The sequence below is a fragment of the Gallinula chloropus genome (genome assembly GCF_964237585.1).
Source record: "Gallinula chloropus genome assembly, chromosome: 1".
Lineage (NCBI taxonomy): Eukaryota > Metazoa > Chordata > Aves > Gruiformes > Rallidae > Gallinula > Gallinula chloropus.
The window spans coordinates 134,134,013-134,147,721 of NC_140085.1; positions in this window are offsets into that span (position 1 = coordinate 134,134,013).

Here is a 13,709-nt window from a genome sequence, read left to right on the forward strand (position 1 = left end):
TTGCATGGAACAAAATAAGCAAGGATATTGCAACTAGCACAACATCCTGCTGAAGCCAGACACGCACAGTCAGATCTGTACAAGCAGACCGTGATACTAAGAAAATTGTTTTCATATGTTGCAGTACACAGATGAGATCAAGGTAAGGAATGGGACCTTAGGCAACATAAAGAAAGTAAATTTTTCTGCTTCAGTGATTAAGAAAGCTAACACATTTGCTATCTGGTCTTCATAAAAGAGGATTCGTTTTTCTGTAATGCATAGGTATGAAATATTCAAAGCAGAATATGGAAAGAGCAGAGTTACCTACAGAATCTCTTTTAGTGACAAGAAAATTATGTCATGGTTATAAGATCAGTCCTATTCACAGCACCACTCAGTCTAAAATAAAACTCAAAACAACTGCAAAGTTAAGCATGTGTTTAAATGTTGTCTGAATAAATATGATTTCACAAATCATAAGAAAATATATGAAGATGAATCAGAAAAAGAAATGTGAAATGTTAATGTGCGAGTATGTGAAAATGTATTTACAATAAAGGGGATATTGAGGGAAAAGTAAAACCTCATCCACCCTTTCTTAAGGCAAATTTGAATTCTTCCTTTTTTTTTCATACTTTAACCAAAATATTCCACTGATTGAAAATTCTGTGGCAACTTTAGAGAAAATGATCAAAGTATGCATTTTAAAATGAAAAAAAAAAAATTAAAAACCCCAGGACTGCCACTAAAGTCTTCCCAGTATTATCTATGTTATTCTATTGTGTTTAAAATTATCAGATATGTGGTGAATTTTAAAAATGAGAGGCTTACTCTATTTTGTATTAAGACATCGTCAAAACAAACAGAAGGCAAGACAATCATATTAGAAACATATTGGGGTAAGGAGCCTTTATTTTTGTTTATAGTCTGAAGTTTAAAATCTTCAGAAATATTTTTAATTGTTCTTATTTTCTAGTACTGGAATATGGTATCAGTTATGGCTTAGAACTTTGCCAACTTGTCTGTCTCTGAACACAAAGTACTTGTTTTGTTTTCCCTGTCAGAATAGGACATTACTGTGAAACAGAAGAAACATTGCAAACTTTTTGTTCTGTGTGGATCTTTTCTTGGGAAATATCTGCAGCCATCTGAGCTGGGGTGGGGGGGGGAGTCGGGGGGAAGGAAAGACATTTCCTAAGAGCAAAATAGCTTACACTCAGAGGAGGAGTTGGGGGGGGGGAAGGCAAATTTTCACAATGAATAGAAACTTCACAGACGCAGTGTTTGTATCTGGGTGCCAAAACCTAGTTTTCTCAGTCCATATTTAGGCACTTGCAGATAGGTGGCCTACTTGTCAGTAATACTAAACACTGAGAAATGAAAAAAGAAATTGCTAGTTACTTTCCAAAACCAAGCAGCTTATACAAAATTGCCCAAGTATCTGAAGAGCCAAACTTCAGCACGCAGCTTTGAAATATCCAGCCTGTATTTTTAAAGATGGTACATGCCACATTTCACCCACTAGAACGTGTATCCTCGATCTCCATTGCAGGTTTGATAAATCCAGACCCACGAATGACATGTAAGGTCTCAGGCAGTGAGTCATTACTCTTAGCTTAGGCAAGTTACCGCACGCTGCAGCTGCTCTTGCTGACCACAGCACCGACAGGACTTCCAGTCTGTGTGGGTCGCGGTTTTGTTCCCTGCGTAACTGTGTATCCAAGGTGTGCACAGGCAAGTACATCATGTGGCTTGCATTAAGAATGCTGTTTCTTCCAGGTAGAAGAGAACACCGCAAATCTGTCTGCAGAATAAAGTACAGTAAGGTCGTTACACGTTCAGCATACCAAGTAATGTGATAGGGAGTCTCGCCTGCTCAGGGCAATTCTGTTTATTCAGGTGACCCCTGGCAGGAATCATCTGGGGATTTTGATTTTGTTCAGGCTATGTAGTGCTTCTAGAACAGAAAATAAGTCCCAAATGTGACTTAACATTAAATACAGGAGAACCATTGTGGGAATCTAGTATCTGGAAAGACCAGTGGGAGCTGCAGAGCTGAAAGGGACAATAACGTGCCACAAAGTTCACAGAATTTTCTTCAGAAAGTGTGTGCAATTTTTAAAGTGCACTGCAGTTGCTAAGAGGTATTCTGTAAGTGCAGTGCAATTAGGAAACTATTTATTTACCACATTGTGCAGGCCTAATGCTTTGAATCAGGAGAAAATAGAAAACCAGCATTGCAATACCCATCAGCAAGCGGCCTGTGACACGGCTGAGCAATCCGCACATGAAGGCACTTAAGCTGTGTTTTCTGCTAAGCGAAATCTGCTTACCCAGATCATTAAGAAACATTGACAAGAGAGTTTCACACCCATACTTGCTTCTTCAGCTACCAGTTCTACCCTGGGTGAAATTTAAGGACCTGTATTGTCTCCACGCTCATTATCTCAGCCCTGTCCTACCCTTACCTCTTTGCAGCAGTCTACCTCCTGAAGTTGAAAGCACGGAGGTCAGCTGCAGAGCATTCCCCAGGGATGGCCATATCAGCCTAGATTGTGCACTTTGGTCACACCAGTGGATGTGTGCACCTTCTGGAATCAGAAATGGAGTCAAAGAGCCAATGCCCAGCATAAGAATCATCAGTCTGTGCTGATCAGCTTACCAGGTAGAGACATTTTAGAGCACAATGCAAGATCACTTTCTTTGTGCTCCCTAGTAGAAACAGTCTTTAGAATTCGCTGACATTTAATCATCTGCCTCATATCACTCCTTTTCAGAGTAGCTATTTTGGTGCCATGTGGGGGTTGTCACAGAAATGGTTGCCTAATTCCGATCTAAATTTTGTGATGTGCACCCAGATCTTCTACTAACAAGCATTTTACATCCGAATGTAATAAGAAAAGGAATTAAAAGTGATTTTCTTTCATGAAAGAGCAGTGACATACTTACCAGATATCCCCAGCTCTTGCAGATAGGAACCTAGCACAATTTCCACAAAGCCTGTGGTAAAATGGTTGTACATCAATACACACATTCCTACTGCCTGCCCTATCTCTTTAGTTTCAGTAGTTACAGATTAATGGATTTTCAGTAGGGTCGAAGAAATCAGGACTCATTCCATGTAAACGACAGGCATCAGTATTTTCAAATCACTACTGGCCTCATAAAATGGCTGAGGTTCAGAACTAATTTGGAGCTTAGCAGCCAGAAAAGTATCAGTGAAACAGCCAAGAACCTTGCTGCTTCATGCAGCAAGGAACAGGGATCTCAATGAGATTTTTTTCCTTTTCTCTTGCAGAGGAGCAGTGAGGAAGGGGGTGGGGAAAGGAGCTGCTCACTTTACTTTCCCTGAAATACGCTGTGGCTGTAGATTTGAATCAATCCAATGAGTGCTTTATGAGTGGGTTTTAGTGGATATAAATGTCCTATTAAAGGCTTCTTGTGTTTCTCTGCTGAGATTAGTACAACTATATGTTTACAATATGCCAATAGTGTTTTGGATTTTTTATTTGTGGACAATTCTTGCAAAGTTAGGTGAGTGCATGTCTACATTTTGTTACTTCACACTAGCAAGTGCTTAGGTTTTACTGGTCCAGGAGGTATTTGCCAATGGGAATAAAATATTAAATCCTAAAAAAATTATTTTTTAAAAAAACAAAGCCTCTCCAGATTACTTTCAAAAAAGATAAACCCCACTTTGGCTCCAGGACTTAACTAGTAATTGGTCTGACAGGGCAAGCCCTATGGTTCACAATATTGGGTAATATATCCTACTGGGACTATGGTCTTTGCTCCTCATAGCAGAGCATAGAAAAGCAAATTATAAACGTAGCTGTAAAAGTCTGGGTCTTAGTGTGTGGTATTTGATATCTTTATGACAGAGCAGAGTAACCTGCTGCTTTTAGGGATCACCTAGTTCAAACTTTTTGAATGCACAATCCCTTTTTGTTTCTATGTTTTTTATATAACATTTAAAGATCTAAATAATGGGTACATTTTGCAGATCGAATATTATACAATCTGTGTATGCATTTCTAATAATTGCTTACCATTTTTATTTTTATTTCAAAGGTTATTTTGTTGGGTTTTTTTCGTTTTAAATTAACTTTTTTTCTAATATTTACAGCCAACCTCAAATCCTTTTACAGTCTACAAGGAGCTGATACTAACAGAGTTTGCATAATGACTTTCATTTTTTTCCATTCAAGACACTGAATGAGAATAATCTGTTGCTGTGACAATTAATTAAGAATATTAGTCAGGGGATGTAGACAACAGGCACGCAGGAGAAAGCAGATCTCCAAAAGATTTTTAATATTCAGCAACAACTTTTTGCATATGTCATACGTTGTTGCATGAAAAGTGCCCTTGACAGCTTGCTTAACCCATCTTTGTGTTTATCAGGAGAGACTTCCTTTCAAAATATGGGCCAAAATTCTACTCATACTGAGCCAGCAGCTAGCCATGCATCCCTGACATGATGCCAATTTGGTGAAATCACTGTGGCAAAAAAGCCAAGGCCTTCTACTATGACTTCCCCAAAGAAAACTAAAACCTAAAAACCTAGATTTTAAAAGGGAGACAAAAGAAGACATAAAGAGAAATTAATTTTTCTACAGAGTTCTTCCAAGTCCAGTATGTTTTGAAGGCTGGTCAATGATTGCAGCTTGCTAAATGACAGCAAATTCTGCTTTGTCTGCTCTAGTCCTTGAGAAATTCTTCCCTTCGCCTCTAAAGCCTGTTGGGCTGCTCTCTCATCCTCACTGTAGTCTTTCAAAGCATGCATGAGCTCCAGGCTCCCTGCTGAAACTTTCCTGCTCACTCCATCCTGCAGTCTCTTAAGCCTTCTCTTTTTGCAGGACTCACAGGAGCCCTAGGGGAAGAGTCTCCCCCTCATCCAAGAGGTCACTCTTCCTAAAAAGAGCACAGCACATGCTTTGGAGAAATAAATCAGATACCTGTGAAATTCCAAGCTAAGCCTGCCCCAGCCTTTGCGTACCAGGCGTCACAGTTTAAGACTGTCTAAAGAAACACATCTATGAGAGAAGCACAACATAGAATCCCAGAATGGTTTGGGTTGGAAGGCACTTTAAGCACCATCTAGGCTCAACCCCCCTGCCATGGGCAGGGACACCCTCGGCTATACCAGGTTGCCCAAAGCCCCATCCAGCCTGGCCTTGGACACTGCCAGGGAGGGGGCATCTACAATTTCTTTTGGTTACCCTTCATTCTGTCACTACACTCCCTAATAAAGAGTCCCTCTCCAGCTTTCCTGTAGGTCCTTTCAGGTACTGTCAGGCTGCAATAAGTTCTCACTGGAGCCTTCTCTTTTCCAGGCTGAACAAGCCCAACTCTCTCAGCTTGTCTTCACAGGAGAGGTGCTCCAGCCCTCTGATCATCTTCATGGCCCTCCTCTGGAGTCGATCCAACAGCTCCATGTCTTTCTTGTACTGGGAACCCCAGATTTGGACACAGGATTCCAGGTAGGGTCTCACCAGAATGGAGTAGAGCAGCAGAATCACCTCCCTTGACCTCCTGGTCACGCTACTTGTGATGCAGCCCAGGAGAAAGTTGGCTTTCTGGGCTGCAAGCATGTATTGCCAGCTCATGTTGAGCTTCTCATCCACCAACACCCTTAAGTCCTTTTACTCAGGGCTGCTCTCAATCCAGCCTGTAGTTGTGCTTGGGATTGCCCCAACCCATGTGCAGGTCCTTGCACTTGGCCTTGCTGAACTTGATGCAGTTCACACAGGCCCATCTCTCCAGCCTGTCTAGGTCCCTCTTGATGGCATCCCTTCTCTGGTTGAAACATCTGGTTTAACATTGCCTCAGGTTTGAATTGGTTTAGTGTAGACTGAAAATATGGTAAAAGACAAAAAATTAAAAATATACCTTTAGATGTGTGTTTTTGTGTGGGGTGTGTCTTCATCTGTCCAACACTGGTTTTGCGTCTAAGTTGCTTGCCTCAGGCAGCACCTATGCTGAGGTAAGCTTGTACCATCCATCAGTTTGACAGTCAGTGTTAACTGAAGAGTAAAAAGAAGGGAACGAGGGACTATATGGTCTTGTAAACTGCATTAAGAGAAGTATCTGTTACACCAAATACAAGCCCTTCCACAGCTGAATCCCCACATGGTTCTTGGTGCAATTTTATCCTCATTCCTCAGCATGGTTTGATACGCTCTATCCTACCAAAAGAGATTCCCAATCTCTTGGCATTTGTTCAATATTGCCCTCTTATGTAGCTTCCCACTTCTTGTTACACCTTTGTATCCACGTGGGCCCAGTCCAGTATAGATTGATAACATTTTTCTTCACCTTTTCATTCTTTCTTTTTTTTTTCTTAGGGTTAAAATACTGTTTGTAAAGGAGAGGCAGTGTACAGTAGTAGGACTGTAGTCATTTGAAGTCTGGACATACCTGGGCAAACTGGAATGATTTGCCGCTGAATTAAAATCAAAGCATCCTGCTTTATTTAAGTGGAGATACAGTTTTAAACTGACAACTAAATATGGATGAAAGATGAAAGAGCTCCTGAGGGGCTCTGGCAAGTTTATTACAGTTATTACTTACATTATAACTTACATTGTAATTGGAGCATGGAAGGAGTGTGTGGTCAAAAGATTGCTAAGGTCTCTGGCTTGAGGAGGTTACGATCCAATGGTCTGATTCAGGTAAAATATCAAGGAAAATCAAATGGGAAATGTGTGTGGAGGAAAAGTACAGTAAAGGAAGCCTAGGCACAAACCACTAACACAGAACCTTTGTGTCCGTACACTGCAGCGTGCAGATCTTATCAGCTCAAACGTTTGGAAATGATGGACCAGAGCATCATAAAACTGACTTTAAAACAAGATTTTAGAAAGAGATACGTGATAATTTTTTTCTGTTCTGGTCTCTAAGCTTTTGGGGAGCTCTTGGTGCTTTCAAGTTTTCATCTGCAAACCTCAGGGCTGGTAACTTGTATTTAGTGGCATTGGAGCTTTCAGGCAATCACACTTAGCAAGAAGTTAAGGTTATAAGGAAAAATAACTGCAAAATATTATGAGATTAAATATAAGCAACTGAGCTGGCAACCTTAGATACAGTAATATGGGAAACTTTATAAATTAACCAGCTTTACAAAGATATGATAATTCTCAGAATGCTTTTAGGGCAAAGAAGTTCTGGTCTTATTCCCTTTCAGTGCTTGGGAAACACAGTGGGTTAGTTTTCTGATACTACCAGCCAATCTTTTAAATGAATACACACAAAGTGTGAAGAAATAAACAACATCCTGGATAAATCTCCATTATGAACTCAACTAAATCCAACTTAGCCATCTAGTACAAATTTTTGTGCACTCATCTGTCTCTTCTCACTACAGCAAAAGGACAACTGTCCTTTTGTTACTTCATAATGTTATTACTGCATGTTGGTTAAAGCACTGTCTATTGACTACTTCTGTGCAAACTATATACTTCTGTATTTTGCCAGTGCTACAGATGAGAAAGCTCCTCCATAGAAACAGCAGCAGAAGCTTAAGAGTGACTAATCTCAAGTAGAGGCTAGCAATTTCATCACCTCATGACATTGACCTTTTCTGGGAAGGGAAGATTCTTGTAATAGCAGGGCTAACATTCCTGCTTTAAAAGCAAAGGCATTGGGAAAGCCTGGGTAATCAGCAATTGGTCTGTTGGAGCCGACTCCAGATCCAGTATCTTCTCTCTGGCAGTTCCAATGTCACCCTTCAAAGGAACCCCATAGCAACAAAGAGAAGATGTCTGTACACACATACACACACAGAGAAAGACGCACACAAGTCTCATCCCTGTACCTGAACAAAGACTTAAACCCTGAAGCACAAGGCCTAATAACATCCAATGAAAATTATGTATTGCATTTAATTGTAATTCTGTATAATCTCAATTCTCAAGGAATTAAAAAAGCCTCACCATGAGGATTCATTCATTAATTTTTTTTCCCTAATGTTTTTTTTTAAAAAAAAGCTTTTAATTTAATCTAGGGATTTTTTACATAAGAGCCCACAGTGCAAAGTTAAAGTCACATTCACCCCAAGCGCACCTACAGAATGAAGTGTACTGCCACACTTCACCGGTTGAGGCTTCTGGGTTGTAAACAAGAGTACTAGCTTTGAGGGATTTATATTGGTCTAATCAGACTCAGAGGTAACAAAACCAGAGGGTAACTTTAATGTTGCATTCACACCATGTTCTTTCCATACACCCAGGTTCATCGCACTTTGCACTTCCCACCTGAGACTTCTGCTATCCTCTGCTACTGGTTGACCACCTGCAAGTTTTGATTGACTATTTGATAATGAAATTCATAAGGTAGAGGAACAGATACAAGTTCTATTATCTGCAGCTTGACAGTATCTTTTATCTGTCTTTTGCAATAAATATTTTGCAAGAAATTCCTAATGAAAACCCAGTTTTGGCCCACTTGGTGGGATAATTGAAAGACCTTCCTACTGTTTGGATGAGAAATCACCATGTTAAGAGTCATTAGCTCAGTGGTGCCAGTACAGCTCAAAACACTGATAATGTCTTAGATGAAAAGGAGAAATGGCCAAGCTGAGCTCTGCTGTGTCCTATAGAAAAGAATCATCGGGGCAGAAGAACAACTGATCATATTTTAGTCCCAGAAAGTGGACAAAAGAATGACTGGTAATGGCTAACAGGGATTGAAGGCAGAAGTAAGCTATGGAGATACACACAGCATAGGTAAATATAGTCAGTGTAGACAATGTAGTCCAAAGGCACAGTCCAGTGACTTGTTTGTTTATGCAGCATTTCAGAGAAATTTAGAGAACAATGTGGAGAAATAACTACAGCACTTTTAGAGAATTTTTAAAAATCATACTATGGTGCTGCTCTCTATAGCATGGTTGCCTAGTTACAAAGCAGAGACCTTGGGATGAAAGGGAAAATAGTATTCATACAAGTTTAAAGCCCCCCAAAATATCAGCAATGGCTTGTCCATAAATCAGGGTAATGCAGGCATATACTCCAGTATCTCACAATTTGCTGGAAATAGACACAAACATTGTACACGGTTTTGTACCCTACAAGAGATACAGCCCCTGTTTCTAGTTCTAAGTTATGTTAAATCATAAGCAATCATACAAAGTTTGGAATCTGTTAGTTTTAGGCCACTGAGGTGGACAGAAGTTCAAAAATTCAAGGAAGTGGTAAAAAACAGTTTTGTTTGTTTGTTTGTTCTATTAATTATGGTAGTCTTTGAAGTCTGAGGATGTTGTTGTCTAAGAATTGTCTCAACACAGTGGAAAGGGTCAGAAGTTTTTAAAAAACAAGAACAAATTATGTTATTATTCTGTAATTGATTTTGGAACTCCAGTAATTTAGTCTGTAGGTTTTGCAGTCTACATTAAGTGCATGTCTGATGTATAGAAGGTTCACCAACAGGAATATAGGCTGCCATACTTTGTCCTGTACAGACATCCTTGGCATCTCTATATAAACCTTCCAATTTACAATTTAACTTCAAAAAACACCTTCTTTACACAGTAAGAAGGGTAAAAGCATTTGGGAAAATAGTATGTCCTTTTATCACTCTGATTACTGAATTGTTCTGCAGCTTGCAAGAATAAAACAAGACTTCTGAGCTGAAGGATCCATGCTTCCTGAAATACCCAGCCTGGATTTCAAACATCACAGGTAATCTTCTGGAGCTTATTTGTTTCAGAAGCAGTGAACTGGTAATTGCATGCCAATTAAAGGGTAGAAATAGCTATTATTAAAGCTATATGCTGCTACAACAGAGACAAAACCATCCAGATTTTTCTATTAGTTGATTAACAGTTTCTCCATTCACTACTGTGTCATAATTTATATTTTGATGCTAGTATAATTTACATGAAATATGTTTTGTTTTGACATTATAATAAGTTCTCTGTAGGCTGACTGGTTTTTTTCCATGACTGATATTTTTCACACTATCCTACTGTAAATAAAATACACATTTGCTGAACATTGCCTTTGATAGCCAATTGCCTTAGTAAGACCGCCAACATTTCCAGAAAGCCATTAAAACTAGATTTCTGTAAAGTTTCCTCTCTTTTTGAAGCATAGGATAGTTTGTTAGAAAAGCAATTGGAGCCACAGGGATTATTTTTATTTTTCTCTCTGTAAGTATAAGAACATGATTAGACAGATGTTTCATTGCAGATTTGTTTTAGACCAGTGTGATTTAAAAACACTCAAAATATAATACCCTTTAGAATGAAATTGAGTATTATAACACCGAATGTTAACTATCCTATAGTAAACCAAAGAGCTTTCTCTAAATTAATTAAAATAATATTAAAAGTGAAATTCTAAATTCACCAGCTAAAGGCAGACATCAAAGGAGAGTAATATTGTGAGAAAAAACTTTTTGAATACTTTCTACCCATTATCCCTCTTCATACTCACTGTCATATAATTTAAATAAACGATACCTGAAGGAGCACTGTAATAAGATTGCTGTAACAGGGATGAGAATGCACTCACTGCAGAATTGTTTCATTTTATTCTAAGACTGTGTTTTTGAGCTAGGGTTTGGATTAATTTTAGTGTAGAGACTGAAGAGTAGATGCTCCAACAATTCCAATGAGTTCCTTCATTGTTTTATCATTTGGTAAATTCTGGCATTGGTTTGTATTATCAGATGTTAATCTCTATAGACTTAATAATCTAATACTAGTGTGGGATAAATCACAGTGGATGAAAGGTGTCATGCCTTATGTATGTGAATTTGCTGCTGAAAAAATAAGAGCGTTCAGCGCCTTAGATGTACAATATAATGATCAGTTTATTAGTTTCAGGAGCTCTACATACCTATGGCTGCAAACGACATAGGTCAGAAAGTAAGGAATACAGCAGCTGCAATAGTGGTCTGTAGCATGGTGAATGTTGATGCTGGTAGCAATTTTGAAATCTGCAAACTCTTAAATATGTTTTGGAGGATACATTTCTGTGGTCCCCTATTTTTTTTTCCTATTCTACTTGACTTTAAAAAACACTGTGAATATAGATAACAAAGCCAACTTATTCATTTAGCATACTCAAATATGGAGGAGATTGGTTCAACTGATAATCTCCCAAGAGTCAGTAGAGGCCTTGAGAGTCCCAGAGCTATTTCCAAGAGCTTTGTAATGTTCTTTTAGCAAAGTTTTGACCTTTCATTATGGTTTGAATCATCTGGATGATAAATCTTACCATTTCCCTTTTCCATCAACTTCAAAAAAAAACATTAGCAGCATACTTTTATTGAGCCCTGATCTTTTCTGCAATATCACCTAATTATAATATCACCTTCATAAATCTTTGTGTGTTCGTATATATATGTACATTTAAGTGTGTATATATATACATATGTATATGTATACAGGTATATATATTTATATGAAACAGAAGTGGTTATATCTCTACCAAACACATCAAAATCCTCTTTATAATTGTCTGTAGTCCAAGAAAATCTTGTACACCCTCTTTTCATACTTAAACCCCTAAATTCTTGCAGGTCAAGGAAGGGCTAAAGTATATGTGGTTTTAATTTAATATATTTGCTGTTTTCCACTGTATCTAATAGGAAAATTTGCAAAATGGAGCTGTTTGTTATATTTTGAGTGCCAGATTCTCTCCATAGTTATCTGGCCTCAGGCATCAGTTGAATAGTAGACATTAAGTTCTGTATTAAAAAACAATTGGAAAAAAAATGAGCACTTTTAGAATGCAGATATAGCAAATTTTAAAAAACTTTTTTAGATGCTATTTACAATTTTTCTATCATCTCTGCACTCCCACCACTTTTGATTTGTGTTCGTGTGCAGCCACCTTATTCACCACCTGGCTCATGGACTCGAATTTCAGGCCAGGATTTGGAATAGACACACCATTGGCTGCAATGATGGATGATCTACCCTTGCCCATTTAAAGATTCCTCTGTCTTTCTACAATGTTCAATATATTCACTGGGCTGACTAGTTTTTTTGTTTTTTTACCTTGAGGAAGTTAATGGTTAAGCACTGAGGTGGAAAACATCCACTGTACAAAATGCAGTCGGAGTACTGATGGCCTACTTTGTCTTACTTGCTGAAGATATGAAGACCCTCCAGGTTCTGCATCAATCACTCCTTCTTCTCAATATCTATATCAAGCCACGGGGGAAAATCATGAGACATCATCTAAAATACCAACAACATTGATCACTTTCTGTCCCAACGGATCTCAGTCTGTTAAAGTTGCACTCCGACAGCCAGGCCCCGAGTTAGAAAGGAACCTGCTCAGATCCATGGGTAATGCCGCATAAAATGCATAGGCTGCACTGTTTCTTCTACCCTCTTTACTTAAAATTCCTTCCCCTGTCCCTTATCAAGCTTATTTTAGGAAACTGTGACACTGTTGATATTTAATGACTTTTAACTGTCATTGAAGGCTCATTTAGACTTGCCATGAGCTCTGTCTCTCTCCTCCCAAAGCTTTTTGGCTTTCTTGATTGTCCTCTCCCATTTTTCCTCCTCATAACAAAAAGCCTGAATGCCTCACCAACTTAGAAGGGTGGTGAACAGCAGTTGACTGAAAAAAAACCTAAAATTATAAATGACAAAGCCACAGCATTACAGAAGCACTGAGGTTGGAAAGCATTTCTGGAGAGCATCCAGTCCAACCCTGATGGTCAAGGCCAACAAGGCTGCTCATGGCTATCTCCCATCAAGTTTTGATTATCTTTAAGGATGGAAACTCTACAACCTTTGTGGGCAGCCAGTGTTCAAACCCCTCACAGTAAAAAAGCTTTTTCTTACCTTGAAGACAAGTTTACTGAATTTCAGTTTGTGCCTGAAGGGGAGAATGCACTGAGTAGCTCATCCTTCTCCACTTTTTTAGGGTCATTACATCCCTAGCCCCGTTCAGTAGTGGGCCCATATTTTCCCTAGTTTTTTTTTTTTTCTTATTGAGATACTTGTACAAGCCCTTCTTGCTGCTCTTCACATTGCTTGCCAAGTTCAACTTCAGGTGGACTTTGGCTTTCCTAACCTAATCTCTACATTCTGGGACAGTGTCTCTGTATTCCTGCTGGTCACCTGACACTGCTTTCCCCTTCTGTATGTTCCCTTTTGATGTCTGACTTGCATCAGGAGATCCGTGTTTATTCATGCAGGCTTTCTACTGACTTTGCTTGATTTCCTGCTCATTAGGATGGACCACTCCTGAGCATGGAAACAATGATCCTTGCAGATCAACCAGCTCTCCTGGCCATCACTTCTTTCCAGGGATATATGGCATAGGTTTATTCCAAGCAGACCTCTGAAAAATAGCCAAAGTTTCTCTGCTGAAGTCCTGGGTTGTACTCCTGGTGTTTGTCTTGTTCCCTGCTGTAAAGCTCCTGAACCCTCGTGGTCACTGCATCCAAGGTTGCTCCCAGCTTTCATATCTTAAACTGGTCCTTCTTTGTTTGTAAGTATGGTATGAGCAAGGCATCTCCCATCATTGGCTTCCTAACAACTGCACACCAACAGATTTTGACGTGGTTCAAGTCCCCCAGAGGAACCACAGTCAGAGAACGTGAGTCTCTTTACAGTTGTCTGATGGAGACCTCAACCACTTCTTCCTGGTCATGCAGTCTGTAGCAGACACCTACGACATCACCCATGTTGGTTTGCCCCCTAATCCTGACCTGCAATTAGGCTCTCAACTCACTCTTCACACATCCCACAGCAGAGC